The following is a 14760-nucleotide window of genomic DNA, read 5'->3' on the forward strand; positions in this document are numbered from 1 at the left end:
TGTCTATACAAGACAGTTTTAAGGTGCCTGGGGCTTTATGTGTGATAGACACTTCAAGGCATCATTACTCAATTGAAAAAATGTCAGTAAACAGTAGAGTAAAGAGATTTTCAAGGCTCTGGGTTGTAGCCCTGTGCTCAGTCCATAAGTCATTCACATCATGGCTTGTGCTTTGCAGAGGCTGCACTGGATCCTGTAGAACAACACCTAATGTTGCAACATCCAGAGTAAATAGCTCTTTTTAAAGAAACCTTATCAAGCCTTTCCAGTCACAAACCCATTTGTCATCAGTGAGGCCAACTACTGAGCCAAGGTTTCAATGTCTAAGCCAAGACTATCTGGAATATTTAATGTCAAAACCACAAGTATCAGAATGATTTGAGAAACTGCAGATCTGGGACTTTTTACACTACTGGATTTCATTAATGCCTTATTTCTTCAGAAACATATTTCAATTGCAATGTAAACTTTAAACAGAAGAAACAAGTGGCTCAACATGCTGAACTAAACTTTGTTATGTAGAACACGATCCATTTGTATGAGTGGCACATTTGCCTGATAAACCAGTTTCATTTGAACTCTGTTTTTTTTTTTTTTTTCCAGGCAGAAGGGAAGTCAAGGGAAGTTACTACACTCTGTGGTGTGAAGTAGCAGCGCGATGTTCAGGAGCAATGCCTGTGGTACTGAGCAGATTAAGGAACTGCTTAAAAGCAGGAAGGGGAGCTGTTAATTGACACAGGACAGAAAGGCTGTGAAGGCAACTGACACACGGTAGGCAAGATTTCTCATTAACTTCTGGCCCTTCCACTGAGATTTGCCTAGAGGTAGCATTGCATGATCACCATTCATGCAAAAATCCCATTTGCTGAAGTAATAGGGGAGATCGTTGTCCTTCCCAGAGATTTACAGTTAATAGATGTTGTGGTTGGTTGGGTGGTTTGTAAAAAAACAACAAAACATTTCCTAGATGTGTTCTAATCCAAATTTAATGGATTTTTAGTGCCTTGAGAATCGGCAAGTGAAGTTGAGGAAGTAAATCCATCCATCCATCCATCCATTTTCAAAACTGGAATAACTGGAAAAATGAACAGACTAAAATAGACAAGCTTAATGATACAGCATGATTATTAGCATAGGGATGTTAAAATATGCATAATATGAGCATACTCTTTGTGGACAAGGATGTGCTACGCCTCGCCCTGTGCTCATTGAAGGCGGCAGGAATGTTGCTGCTGATTTCAGTGGGTGGGGACCGGCCCGCTGCATGCAAAAGTTGTTTCATTACCGGTTACATTCTACCTTCCCTTCCTCTGGTTACTTCTTTCAAGCCTTAGAAAACCCCCTTTTCTAAGTACTAGTTCCCACGCAGTTATTCCTGACCGCTCAGCACGAAGACTCTTGAAATGAGGACGGAGCGGGGAATTCATTGCCGAGGCAATAGGCTGCTATAATGAGCTGATTTCCAGAAGGCGCTTGGGGAAAGGTGGTCTGGGATGAGGTTTTCCAGCGTGCCCAGGGCTGCTCTCCCTGCTCGCAGTCCGGCCTGGGGGCGCGGTAGCGGCTCCCGGGGAGCGCCGGGCCGAGCGGAGTTAGGCGTCCGTCCGCGGGCCGGGGAGCGCTCCCGGAGCTCCAGGGGCGGCTCGCCAGGGGCTCCGCGGCCCGCCGGGGGAAAGGCGACCCCGGCCCGGCCGCCGCCAGCCCGCAGCGCCGGCCCTCGGGGAAGGGAGCGGCCGCAGGGGCGGGACGCGCCGCGCCATTGGCCGCCAGCCGCGCCGGCAGAGCGAAAGCCCGGCCCGGGTTGGCGGCGGCGGCCCGAGGGCGAAGCCATCGCCTTGGTAACCCCGGCGGAGCGCAGCGCAGCGCCCGGGCCGGTGGCGGCCGAGGGAGCGCTCCCCGCTGGCTCCAGCGCCGCCGCGCTGGCTGGGGCGGCGCGGACACGGCGGCGGCCGCTGCTGCCCGGGCAGGTGGGTGTGCGGGGCGAGCAGCGGGGCGTGCGGGGCTGGCCGTGCCCGGGTCGGTGGCTGTGCGGGCTGTGCGGGGCTGCGCTCCGAGCACGACGGGACGGGGCACACCGGCGGGCGGCTCGGTGTCGGTGTGGCTGCGGCGGGGCTCCCCTGCGCTGCCAGCCCGCTGCTGGCCGTGCCTCCCCGGCCCGGTGCCGGGCTGCGCGGGAAGAGGGCTCCGCTCCGCTCCGCTTGCGACACCGCGGTTGCTCAACCGCGCGGGCGGCTCGGCGCGGGGGAAGGTTCCGGCGGGACGCGGCCGTTTGGCGGCGGAAAGGGGCCCGGGGCGGCCGGCGGGGCCGGGCCGGGCTCGGTGCGGCGGGAGGGCGCCTTTGTGTCCGCCTGTGCCGGGATCGGCCCCGCAACAAGTGCCCAGCTCCAGCCGGGCCACCCCTCCCGCTCGGTCCCTGGGCGCCCGCTCCCCCCTGCTTGTCCTGTTCTCCGGACAAGCTTTGCGCTCTGCCTGGAGGGTTTTCCTAGGTTTTTTTTTTTTTTTTTTTTTTTTTTTTTTTTTTTTTTTTTTTTTTTGTCCCAAGCTGAGAACTTTCGGTGATTGCTCTGTGAATTTTAAGTGGCGTTTCTATTAGTCGATACTCCCGGTTGTTTTCAGCTGGGTTTCTGAGCGTTGTTTTCCTTGGGAACCGCAGGAATTTGTATGGCAAAGCAGTATTTGGGAAATGTGTTTGCAGTCGGCTGCAGGGCGGCGCGCAGAGCGGTGGCTTTGGCACTGCTGTCATCGTGTGCTCTCCTAACAGACAGCCGCGCTGCCACAGACCAGGAGCGGCTTCTCTGCAAGGGGGGAATAAATCTTCATTAGTCCCAAAGAGTTCCTGAAAGAGAAACGGAAACCTCTCATGCCAGACTCGCTGGTTTCTCTGGCTGCAACACATGTGTGCTTAGACTCATGCTGGACACTTTCCAAGCTCCGGAAAACTGACTTTTTCTTCTTGAGATGTACAGAGTTTTTGTTTGTTTTGGTTTGGTTTAGGTGTGTCTTTTTTCCCCTGGAACTTTATGCTTACAGTCTTTTCTTGTCACTGCTTACACTGAAGTTTTGTTCATTTGGAATTGACAACCGTAGCCATAACTAGAAATATTAGGTACTAACTGAGTCCGTGCTGCCATTGTTCTGTTGATATTGAGCTTCATTCAGGCTTAGGAAGCTCCTGGAGCTGGAAACCTCAGCAATGTATAATTTATGTTCTCAGGATCATAGTTCAGGGTTCGAAGTGAGATGAATGTATGAAGGATGTTGGGGAAATTTGACTGGCCTGTGTTTTGCAGTATTAGCCAGAGACTCCCACAGCTGTGTGCCTTCAAAGATTTAATTAAAGGTGGAATAAAACTCTACTGCATGCTTGCTTTTAGGAAAATTGCATGTAAAGGAATATTGAACATCCATATGCTTGGCAGAGGGCTGTGAAGTCTCAGGAATGCATTGAGGTAGCTGGGAATCAATCACCAGGTCACCTGGAAACTTTGGTCTGGAAGCTTCCCTTCAGACTGATGGGGCTACCAGGCTTTGGGAGTTTCATGGTAGCAAGTAGTGCTTCTCAGGAGAGCTGGGGTTCAGGAAAGGATTGCTGAACAAAAATTCTGTGGTAATTGGTTTACTGGCCTTTTAAAAAAGAATATCAGGGGTATTGGTCACATCAGGAATGTTTTGATGTGGAAACATGCTTTAGTGGGGTTTTAACATTGATTAAATATTTTGGGGGTGTTTTATTATTTGACTTTTGTGTGTTTTTTTCCTTTATATAAAAGACCTCTATACGTGGTCTTAAAATAGTTTCTTGTTTGCCTATTTAAGTATCTATTTTTCTTGAGTAAAAATCACTTCCGTTCAGCCAGGTTTCACTTCCTTGGAATATCTGATGTCATGAATTCACTGGTTCTCCAATTGTCTATGGGCTTTTGGCAGAACTTCAAATTCCAGTGTAGGAAAGCCTTCTTAAAAAAAAAATAAAAAAAAAATCATTCTTTGACCTTGTGATGTAGTGAAGAGAGAACATGTCCCGTTCCACTACTCTTTTAGCTTTAAAGTTTGTACATGTCTGTTATATGGGCTATTTTGCAAATAATTTAGACCTACAATCCAGTAAAACCCCCAGCTGTTAGGATGCTGTATACAGGAGGAGGATGCAGAGGAAGGAATGTTGTTATTTAGAAGTTGTGTGGAAATGCAGGCTGATGCTTTGGCTGTTTACTTCGAAAGCTGCTGTTGTGTTTCAGTGACCAGGGCACTCAGTTTAAGTGCTTTTTCACAGATCTAAAGATACACATGGAAGTGTTGCCCTTGGTTCTCTAAAGGGTTGCCATCAGTTAACTTAGCTGAAAACAAATGCAGAATGTGATGCTGTGTTTATCCAAAGGATGCTTTGGGTTTGCTGGGCTTCCTGACTTGGGAGCATTTCCCCACTGGCAGTTTCGCTGGAAGCAGTCCAGGACAGAACAATCTGAAATAAGCATAATTCACACAGTTGCATAAAAAGCTTGCTTGTTTGTTTTGGTGGGGTTTTTTGTTTGTTTTTTGGTGAGTTTGGGTGTTTGTTTGTTTGTTATTTTTAGTGAATATGTGTTTTCCTCAAACCAATGCTCTTGGGCTGACACACACACGGTGTTACACATTACATCTCAAATCGTTTGCCTTGAGGATTTTTAATTTCTAGAGGCCAGAAATTCATATTAATTCATTCAAATACTAATGCCTGAGTGCATGAAACACTTTGTTTTGTGGCAGTGCTGTTAGTCCTTCTAGTCATTCACGTGTGAAAGTTTCCATGTGTTTTGTTTTGATAGTTAAATCAGATTTGGGGGCAAAGATCATCTTGTGTTAGAAATTTAACTTTTTGTAAATTATTTTAGAAAGCAAGAAGTTTTGCTTTGGGTTGGTAAAATGTGTATTTACAATCCAGAATGAACAGCAGGTAACTTTTGAAATAATCATAATTCAGGGAACTTTGAAGGTGAAGGGAACCTGAATCTGGATAATGCCTGAAGTATCAGGTATTTTATTGGCAACTTCGACCAGTCTGTGTTAGTCTATCAAATTTACATGGGTAAATCTTTTTATCCCAGCCTTTGGTGGAAGGAAATTCAGGAATGTGGTTTCATTTGCATACATTAGGAGCTGCAGAGGAGGCCCTCATGTGCAAATGCCCGTGGATATGTAGGTACCAACATAATTGAATTTACATACTGCTTCAGAAGATTAAAGAAACAAAGAGTGACACCGAGGTGTCAAAACCAGCTTCCTTTGACAAGTGGGATTGGGCAGTTCTGCTTCCCCACTGATCATTCGTGTGTGGCCATTGTGACCGGGTTGATTCTGGCTTCTTTTCTGCAGCCAAGGTTCATCCCAGCCTGCTCCAGGGCTGCACACAGCTGAGGATCCGGGCTGTCCTCACCTACCTTGGTTTAATTCTCTCTTTTGGCTTTTGGCCAGGCCCTCTGCAGTTCATTGTAAGGGAGAAGGGCACATGTATCCATTTCTTACCTTCGGTGTCCTGACTTGAAATTGTGAATGAGCTGAACTCGGGAGAGCCTTCATGTCTTTGGAGCTGCATCTAGGTATACAGAAGCATGTTTAGTATTCACTTTTAAAAGAACATAGGAGTACTCTAACTTCCTTCTGACACAAAATATGTAAATTTGTACTCACAGCTTACTGTTGTTTTTTAAAGCTTGTTAAATGTGCATTTTTCATAAAGTAGTATTGCATGCAGCTGCAATATGCATTGCAATTTTTGCAATGGAATTGTAAAGGGTGCTTTTCTGTTTCTAGACTATCTTGATTTTGTTTGCAAAAGTAGTTACTCTGATTTTTTAGAACAGCTTTGTGAATTCATCAAATATCTTTAAGGAACTCCATCAGAGGTATTGATGTCTAGTTTTGTGCTTGTGTAGCTCAGTTTTATATGCTGGTGTAAAGCTGAACTGTTTTGCCTCCCATATTAGGTTGATAAATAACCTTTTAGTACTTCACTACTGGCTGAAACACAATTTTTTTGTTCCTGTTTTTTGGAAACTGATGATTTGGAGTAAAGGCTGTGTTGGAGGTTTAATTTTTGTGTTGGTATGTGGTGTTATGTTTTGTCTTTGCATGAATTTACTTGTAAGGGGAGGAACAGTGACAGCACTGTTACTCCTAATTTCTTTTTATGAGACGCAAGTAATCAGTGCCTTCTCATTGCTGTCTCTTTGGGTTCACTTTTAGGGGTTACTAAAGGCTTAGGTTGATTTTAAATGTCTTTTCACAGTGCTCTTCTGAGGCTTTTCTCCACCATATTTGTTGTATGCAAAGCAGAAAGCATAATTTGGAGCTATGGGACAGTTTTAAGTGACGTGCACTCCATTAGAGCTTGCTCTGCTTGCTCTCCCTTTAGCTCATTCCTGTCCTCTCCTTGTCCCCAGGCACCAAACATCCACTGGATTTTAAAAATAAACCTCAGTGAGAGAATTGAGATGTGAATTGGAGGATGTAAGTTTGGAGTTGGCCTCAGCTGGCAGAATGTGGGCAGGAGCTGGTGTGGCTGGCAGAGGTAGATAAAGAGTTCTGTGGAAGTCATGTGGGGCTCTGTGGAGAGAGTTATCTGTTAATAAGAATTTGTAAAAATACTGCTGTGCCTTTAGTTTTATGGTGCAGGGTTGCTATGAGGTGTTTGCTAAACTCTTGGTGTTTCTGGAAGCCCTTTGTGTGCAGGAAGGTATCAGGGCAATGAAATAATTAAAATATAAGCATAAGAATAGGCAGTTGTTTATGGAAGCTGCCATGTGGACAATCACTGGTCCGTAGACACTGCCAGAGGCTCAGAGTCCTGCTGTCAGGTGGTTTTGTGACAGATTTAGTGTGGAAGACGTGTGTGTGCAGCTACAGAGTATCAGAAGCAGTTTAAAAATCAGGGTAGGTAGGTGGTTTGGAGAGCATTGTACAAAATCTCTAGAAAATAGAATAGCTAGTGTTTTTTAATGCTTGAGGTTCTTATGGGAGCTAACTCTGGAGCAATTCCTTTTTTTTATCTTTGGTAACTACAGTTCTTGAGAGATGCACATTGATGTTGTTGCATCATTTTATTTTCTAGGAGGCAAAGGTAACTATTATTTTCACTTAACAATTGGATGTTTATGAGTATACTGTGTTCACAACAGAAGAATATGAAGCCCACATGATTTAAAAAACTGATTACATTTGTGTCACTACCAGTAACAGCCCAAAAATGCTGCTTTTGAGTCCTGCAGAAGGATGGTTTTCAGTCAGTGGTGTCATTGCTGTTTCTCCAGAAGACCGCAGGTTGGTCTGTACTTTGCATGTACAAACCATTGGTACAGACACAGCTGCAGGGGAGAACCAGGTCACCAAAGGCCTGTGTTACCAGCAGAAACTCAAAAAGCTGAGTACAAAGTTGACCTGGTAGAAAGAAGCACATAAAATGTTATTTGAAAATTGCACTGGGTACTGAATGCCCTTCCTGCTTGGCTTCATCTCTCAAATTCCTTTTCTGGTGTTGAAGAGTACTTTGGTCCTTTTGCCTGTACTTTTTTTCCACTTCATCTACCTTTCAGTATGCCCAGCTTTTTTACTTTTTTTTTTTCTTTGTACAGTATGGCACTAAGTTTACTACTCCTGGGTTAGTCCTTCTCCTCAGATCCTCAATTTATTCCCTCCCAAACCCCAAAGAATGGAAGTGTGTTAACTGTACGTGATAATGTTATTTACTCTCTGCTGGTGTTGGGAGATGTTTTGCATTTGGGTTTTTTTGTGGTTTGGTTTTGTTGCTTTTTTGGTTTTTTTTTTTTTTTTTCCAGTTCCCTTTTTGACTTAAATAGGTGTTGCTGAGGACGGCAAGGCCTTTGAGATTTTCACACCACTACACACACATGGGCAATGGCAGCCTCAGGATGGGAGCAGACACAGCAGAGTGTTGGTCCTGCTACTAATTAATGGAGATGGACAAGACTAAATCCCCAGAAACAAGTCCAAACCTAGTAGGAAATAAAATTTGTAATGTAGAATCCTAAAATGGTTTGGGTGGAAAGGTTAAACCTTGCACTATCCCAGGTTGCTCCAAGCCCATCCAGCCTGGCCTGGGACACTCCCAGGGGTGAGACAGCCACAACTTGCTGTACAATTTTACACTAATGTGGTGTCCAACAACCTGAAGGGAGGGTACAGCCAGGGGAAGGTCAGCCTTTACCCAAGCACCAAGTGACAGCACGAGAGGAAATGCCTCAGCTGCACCAGGGGAGGTTTAGGTTGGATATTAAGAAACATTTCTTCACCAAAAGCATTATCTAGCAGGTAGTGGTGCACTCACCTTCCCTGGATGAGTATAAAAGATGTGCAGATGTGGCACTCAGGGTATGGTTTAGTGCTGAGCTGGCAGCACCGGGTTAATGGTTAAACTTGCTGTTAAAGAGTCTTTTCCAGCCTGAATGATTCTATGATTTTATTCTGTCCTCTGCCAGGTTTAAGTGAAATTGAGGAACTGTGGATTGAGCCACAAGAATAGGAGGTGAGGAGCACTGGTGTGCTTCTGCTGAAGTTTATTTACTTGTGGTGATGCCTGAGGTGTGTCTGTGTCTGCAAAGAGCTCCCTCATTTCTCCTTTCGTGGGAGGAATCTGATGAATGCTGACCGGAAAGTGAGCAGCAGTTTCTGAACCCTCAGAGTGAAGAAAAACACCATTACTCTGGCAGACTGTCAGCAGCAAATGGTACATTAATTGTTGGCACAAAACTTGCTAGCAAAAAAAGAGACTTTCCTTTCTATTGTTAAAAATAAAAATGAGGAGGGACTGATTATCTGTGCTCAGTAGCAAATATTGTTCTGCTTTTTAGTATCCGTGTAAGACAGATACAATGCTTTTGACAAGTCCTTTTATATTTTATTAAAAATAAAAAAAAACTTTATAATATACTGATAATCTGCATCTGATTACATATCAAACTTTAAATAATTTTATTATTTTATAAGCTTTTACAAGCTGTGTGCAAACAACTGCAGAATTTCCTATGTGTTTAGTGGTAGAGATATCACTTTCCAGATGTGTAGAATACTGAGAGTCTTCATGCTAGGCCAGTTTTACTTCCCCAGCACTTCACAGGGTCTTTTTTACATCTCCTGCTAGTGGTAGTAATGTAGGGAGGTAATGTATTTTTAATAGAAATGTTTATTTACACTAAAATTAGGTGACCTCTAGCTATGTTGAAAATTTTAGTAAGCTCAGAGTAATGACCTAACTCTATTTTTGTCTGAGTAATAGTAACAGCAGTGACATTTTGTTTACTGAATTGTTGCTTTAGTTGTTAGGATGTGGTTATTAATTGTTGTGGTGGTGTTGTGAGGGTCTCTAGGACGAGGTGAGAGATGAGAATTGACTCTTAAGTTCTTAGCAGATTGAAATAGAATAGAATAGAATAGTATATAATAGTATATAATAGTATATGGTATAATAGTATATAATATAATAGTATATAATAATATATAATATAATAGTATAGTATATTATGGTATAGTATATTATAGTATAGTATATTTTATTTATTATATTTTTTATTTCTTATTTTATATTATATTAAAAGAAAATTATATACTAAAATTACACTAAAGAAAGAGAAAGGAGGTTAGAAAAGAATGATAATAAAAAGCTTGTGACAGACCAGAGTCCCAATACAGCTGGACTGGGATTGGTCATTAAATAAAAACAATTCACATGGAACTAATTAAAGATGCACCTGTTGGTAAGCAACTTTTAAACCACATTCCAAGCAATCAGATAATTATTGCTTACATTTCTTTTCTGAGGTTTCTCAGGAGAAAAATCCTGGCAAAGGGATTTTTCATAAAATATGACGGTGGCATTAGGATGCCATTTTTTAATACCCACTGTCATTCTGCACAAATTAGAGTCCGGCTGACAAAAATGCACAACAATTGTTTATTTGCATTCTGCAGTCTGTTTTGATAACTGGGAGCTTCTGTTTCCCCTGGGTGCTGTAAATAAATCTGGTGCATGAAGAGCTGCAGTGAGAGGGAAGAGCAGGAAAGTTCTGCATAAAGAGGAAAAGCTGTCTGTTTAGTAGAGTTCTTCAATAAAAGCAGGATTGGCAAGAGTGTGAGGATGTAACTTAAGTTGGAAAGAATGTTAAGACCATAATAAAGTTTTTTTGTCACAATTTCTTGTATGAGTAGTCAGTGGAGATCTGCAGCAGCTGAATGCAGATATTGGGTGCTGTCCTAATTTCTGTCACTGCAGATATGCTGGGTTACAACTCACTTTATAGCAAACCTGCTGAGCACCACAAAATGACAAAAGTCTTTATCTGTTTCTACATTTTGAGTAAAGAACTTCTCTCTGTGTATTATTTCTCATACTCCATTTGGTTTAACTGAAAAGCTTCAGCATTAATTTACTTGGATGGGAAATACTGTGAGTAAAGCACTGGCTGGGGATTTGTAATAATTAGATTCTATTTCCAAGTGTGTCACAGGCTCTGTGTGAGTTCAGAGACATTGGCTTATCCTGGTGTGTGTTTTCATCTGTGCATCGAGGGTGAGGCAGTTTTCTTTCTTTGCATGGTAAATTTGAATTAATGTCCTTGAACAAACACAATGGATGTGATGCTGAGGGCAGGGCTTGGGGATGGGCCTGGCAGTGCTGGGACAAGTGTGACTCCATCATCTCAGAGGCCTTTCCCAACCCTAATGAGTCTAAATGTCTCTGCTGCTTCTAGGATAAATGCAAACACGTCATTGAAAAATACTTTGTAGCAGCTCTGGTAGTTGAAATCGATGACAAATAAGTTTTATGTGCTTTATAATAGGGTGGGGGAAAGGTAAATGTATTTTAAGTGGCCCCATTAAAAAATAAAAAGATCAGTTTAAGTGATTCCATATAGTTGTTCCAGCTGATGCACAGGCTCGCTTGGTGACTGTCAGTGAAAATGGTATTGTCAAAAGAAAATCTCCTTTATTGTGTTTAAAAAAAATAAAGGAGAAATTATTCTTAAAAAGTAGGTAGAGGCAGATTGTAGTGCAGCAGCTGAAGTATTTTTAAAGCATCATATCATAAGATTAAAAAGTTAGAGCCTTTAGTGTATTCTTGTCATGGGAATAGAAATTTGAATGATTAACCCCTTTCTATTTATAGCTGTTTTCTGAGTTATTTTGGTTCCAGTTAACTTCTAGGTAAATTTCATGAGAAGGCAGAGCAATTCTTGCCTTAGTCTATCTCTGCAGCTCATCATTTTAGTGTCCTCAAGTAACTTTCTTTTTAATGTGAATTTCACAAACCACGGCTGAACTTTCAGATTCATTTGTAGTTTGGTAACTTGTCAGATTTTGTACAGGATTTATAGAGGCCTTCAGCATTTGGTGGCTCCTTTTGTCTTCCCATCACTACTTGGCAGTTTTTAAAATCCCGGTATATCACTGTTCAGGGGTGAATTCCTGGGGTTGTTGCCTCAGGAGAGTGAGAGGTGCAGGCTCTGTGTGCTGTGCTGATAAAACTTGAAAGAACCAGACAATATATACCAATTTCTGTGAAAGTTTTCCACTCTCTCGATGCCCTAAGTTGCGTCTTCATTGCTGATTTAACTGGGACTTGTTGGCCAGGAAAGTAGCACGCTGCTCTTCAGGTGGTTTTTAGCTCTGTTTGTGCAGTGATAAAGGGTTTTTACCTATATAATGACAATTTTCTTGAAAAAGAGGCAATGGCTAGACCCCTTATACAAGAAGAGTTCTTCAAAATGGCAGCATTCCTGAAACCTTAGGCTCAAGACCTATATTTTGGTGATTAACAGACCCAGTTAAGCTGAAGAAAGATTGGTTGGGGTGTGGTGGCAAATGAAATGTTTTGTTGTTAAACTTTCTGTCGTTCTGTGATGTACTTTTTTCTTGCAATGCACAGGTGAGAAGTAAAATAGGATTTTAGAGGGGCTTTGTTTTCTTTCTCACTTATCTTGGGAGAAAATTTGAAAGGCGTTTAGGAAAACATTTTTTGAGCTTTTCTGCTGTCAGGCATGGTGCCGAGAAATTTCTATCTTGATCAAGCCATCGTTGTTGGTGTGAAAACTGAAAAGCCTTTGCTTTCAGTTGCAAGAGTCACTTTTTTGGTGTCTGATTTTGTCATATTTTAATAATTGCTTTCCTAAATACAGATGCTGTCCTCCTGCTCCTGCAGTTTGGAGGTGAAGCAGGCTGGGGTGCAGAATGCAGTGAAGGTGCCACATGAAAGTCTGAGAAGAAGGAGCTCATGTTCATTTATCAGGGAGTGCCAGACAGTGGAGTAAATACTGGTGTCATGACTGAGTGCCAGCAGGATAAATAAAATAACAATATATAAAGTATACAATATAAAATAATATATTAAATATATGTAATATGAAATAATAATATATAAAATATGCCATATAAAATAATAATATATTAAATATATAATATAAAATAATATATAAAATATATAATATAAAATAAACACAATGTACCTGCTGCCTCTGCTCCTGCTCACAACCTGGAAGGGAATTTCTACTGGAGGGCTCCTGGCACCACAAAATGCTTCTGCTTCTCTCAGAAATGAGCCTGTGGAGCAGGTATCTGGTGAATGGACTGAAACCTTTCATTAATGAAGGAAGCCAGAAAATGCCAGCAGTCTGAATTCCTGAGCTGAGCACTGTGGCTGAGGAAAAAAGGGTTTGGGTTGGTTGGTTTGTTCTTACATCAAGTATTCTGTAATGTTAGGTGCTATGTCCAAAGGCAGTGGAAAAAATGTGAATACTATTCAAATCTGACTTTTGGATCCAAATTCAGATTTAAACTGTTGGTTTGAGGACAGGAGGATTGTCTTTTGTATTTGTTTTCTTTTGTGGTGTGTTTTTGGTTTTGGTGGGTTTAGAATTGTTTGTTTGTTTTTGTTTTCTTTTTGTTTTGTTTTTGAAACCAAGCACTCCCTTGCTTCTAGCCTGGGATTAGTTCAGATTTGAAGTTCTTAAATTACATAGTATTATAAATTATCATGCTGAAATTATACTTCGTATTTTAAATATTTTTTCTATGAGGCCTCGCTACCTGAAAGAAGAGGGAGTGGGGAGCAAGAGCAGATTAAAATGCACACTTTTATTATCTAAAAGAGGTAACAGATTTCCTTTTGAGTGTTGGATGTAGCTGGAGGTAAACTGCTACATCCAACACTCAAAAGGAAATCTATTAGCTCTTTTAGATATCTGTATTAGATTAGATACTTGTATCTTTTCTTCTTAGATACTTGTATTTTTCCTTCTTCAGCACAGGAACTATTCTTAGTGATTACTTCGAGTTTCAGGTAGAATTTACTGTATGCATGTTTTTAGTGATGGAATGCTGTTTTTATTTATTTATTTTGTGGCAATATTTGGAATCAAAGAGAAAGCTGGACTGCAGCAGCATGTCTGTAAAATAAATTAGGTATTTCTGTGTTGGTTCATAGTTCCTTGCAATCCACAATTTGGAGTTTGTTTTAATCATAAAGAACAAAGCCTTTCAAGTGATACCTGGAGCAGGGTGGGCAGCACCTTCACAAAATGGCTCAGAATGATTAATAACTGACAAATTGTTCAGTCTTGCTTTTGAATTCTGTGTTCTCATTTCTATAAATTCAAATATGAGCACAACAAAAAGCAGAATTTGGGAACTAAATAGAAGTAAATTTGTGTAGTTTCACCATATTAGGCATTTCACAGAATGTAATTGGGAAGTGAAACGTGGGGACGTGCAAATAGTGAAGAAAACAGACTACACAGATCACAAGAAACAGAAATCACAAGTAGTGCTGCTAATTACATTTCAAGTAACTCAGTAATTGTGGTGGGATCTTCACAGAAACAGGATGAGGACTCGCTGCTGTATTTCTCTGTTTAAAGTGCAGGTAAATATTGATTCATATAGTAACTTCTGGGTGGAACCAGGTGGTGTTTTTCAGTGTTTTTATGTGTGTGACACGCTGGTGAGTAGAAAATGCATCAGCAATAAAGGCCTTGTTCAGGTGTTCCTGAGTTCAGAGGAAATGCTGTGTTAGACCTTGGCCTTTCAGAGTTCAAGGCAATCAGAGAGAAATCATGAAAAAGGACACTATAAACTGTAGAATGGCTGAAAATATCTCATTAAACAAATATAAGGTTTCTTTATTGAAAGTAATGGTGCAGGGGTAATTTTGTTTGAGAGCAAATCCTTGTGTTCTGCCCAGTAATTAACTCTAGATTCAGGGGCAGCTTGAAAAACAAAAGTATGGGTTGTGATTGTGTTGTGATAGAAGTGCAAAGAAACAGGAATTGCTGTGCTGCTGGCTGTTAATGCCCCTGCCTTTGCCCTTGAGACTTCTGTCCTTAAATTCTGCTCTAGATGTAATGAAAATCCATGCAGAATCAAATATTTTATTATTGCTTGCAGCCCGTTGTAGGATGTGGGAAGCTGAATTTGGGTGCCAGGGCTGCTGAGGGTGTGCAGGGATGGCAGGTTGGGGGTTCACTGACTCCTGCAAATACCCCTGTAGGTGTCACAAGGGCTTGTGCAGCATGCTGGCTTTGTCTGCACCTGCCTAAACTGCTGCTCAGCGGTGAGGCTGGCTCAGCTCAAGCCTTTGGGGCTCACATTTCACCTGTAGGTGAGGATTTCTGGGAAGAGGAGCACTGCCCTGTGACCGCAGCTTCCCGTTCCTCACTGCTCTCAGCCACGTGGAGAAGCTGCAGGGCTGGCATGGAGGTGGAAGTGATCTGTGGGCCCTGG

At 42.1% G+C, this 14760-nt stretch overlaps 1 protein-coding gene across 3 annotated transcripts in view; it reads left to right on the forward strand.

The window, feature by feature from the left end:
* The window catches only part of PIK3CB (phosphatidylinositol-4,5-bisphosphate 3-kinase catalytic subunit beta), a 90997-nt gene that overhangs the window by 18853 nt on the left and 57384 nt on the right, over positions 1-14760 (forward strand). The window contains exon 2 of one of the 3 annotated variants that reach the window (XM_059479383.1): positions 604-771. The exons of 1 other annotated variant lie outside the window; for it this stretch is intronic. The gene's annotated coding sequence lies outside the window, so the exon portion shown is untranslated. Of the gene's footprint in view, positions 1-603; positions 772-1896; positions 1965-14760 lie in introns of those variants that run through there. One more of the 3 variants, XM_059479384.1, reaches the window with a different exon arrangement.

This window comes from Ammospiza nelsoni, chromosome 10, assembly GCF_027579445.1.
Source record: "Ammospiza nelsoni isolate bAmmNel1 chromosome 10, bAmmNel1.pri, whole genome shotgun sequence".
Lineage (NCBI taxonomy): Eukaryota > Metazoa > Chordata > Aves > Passeriformes > Passerellidae > Ammospiza > Ammospiza nelsoni.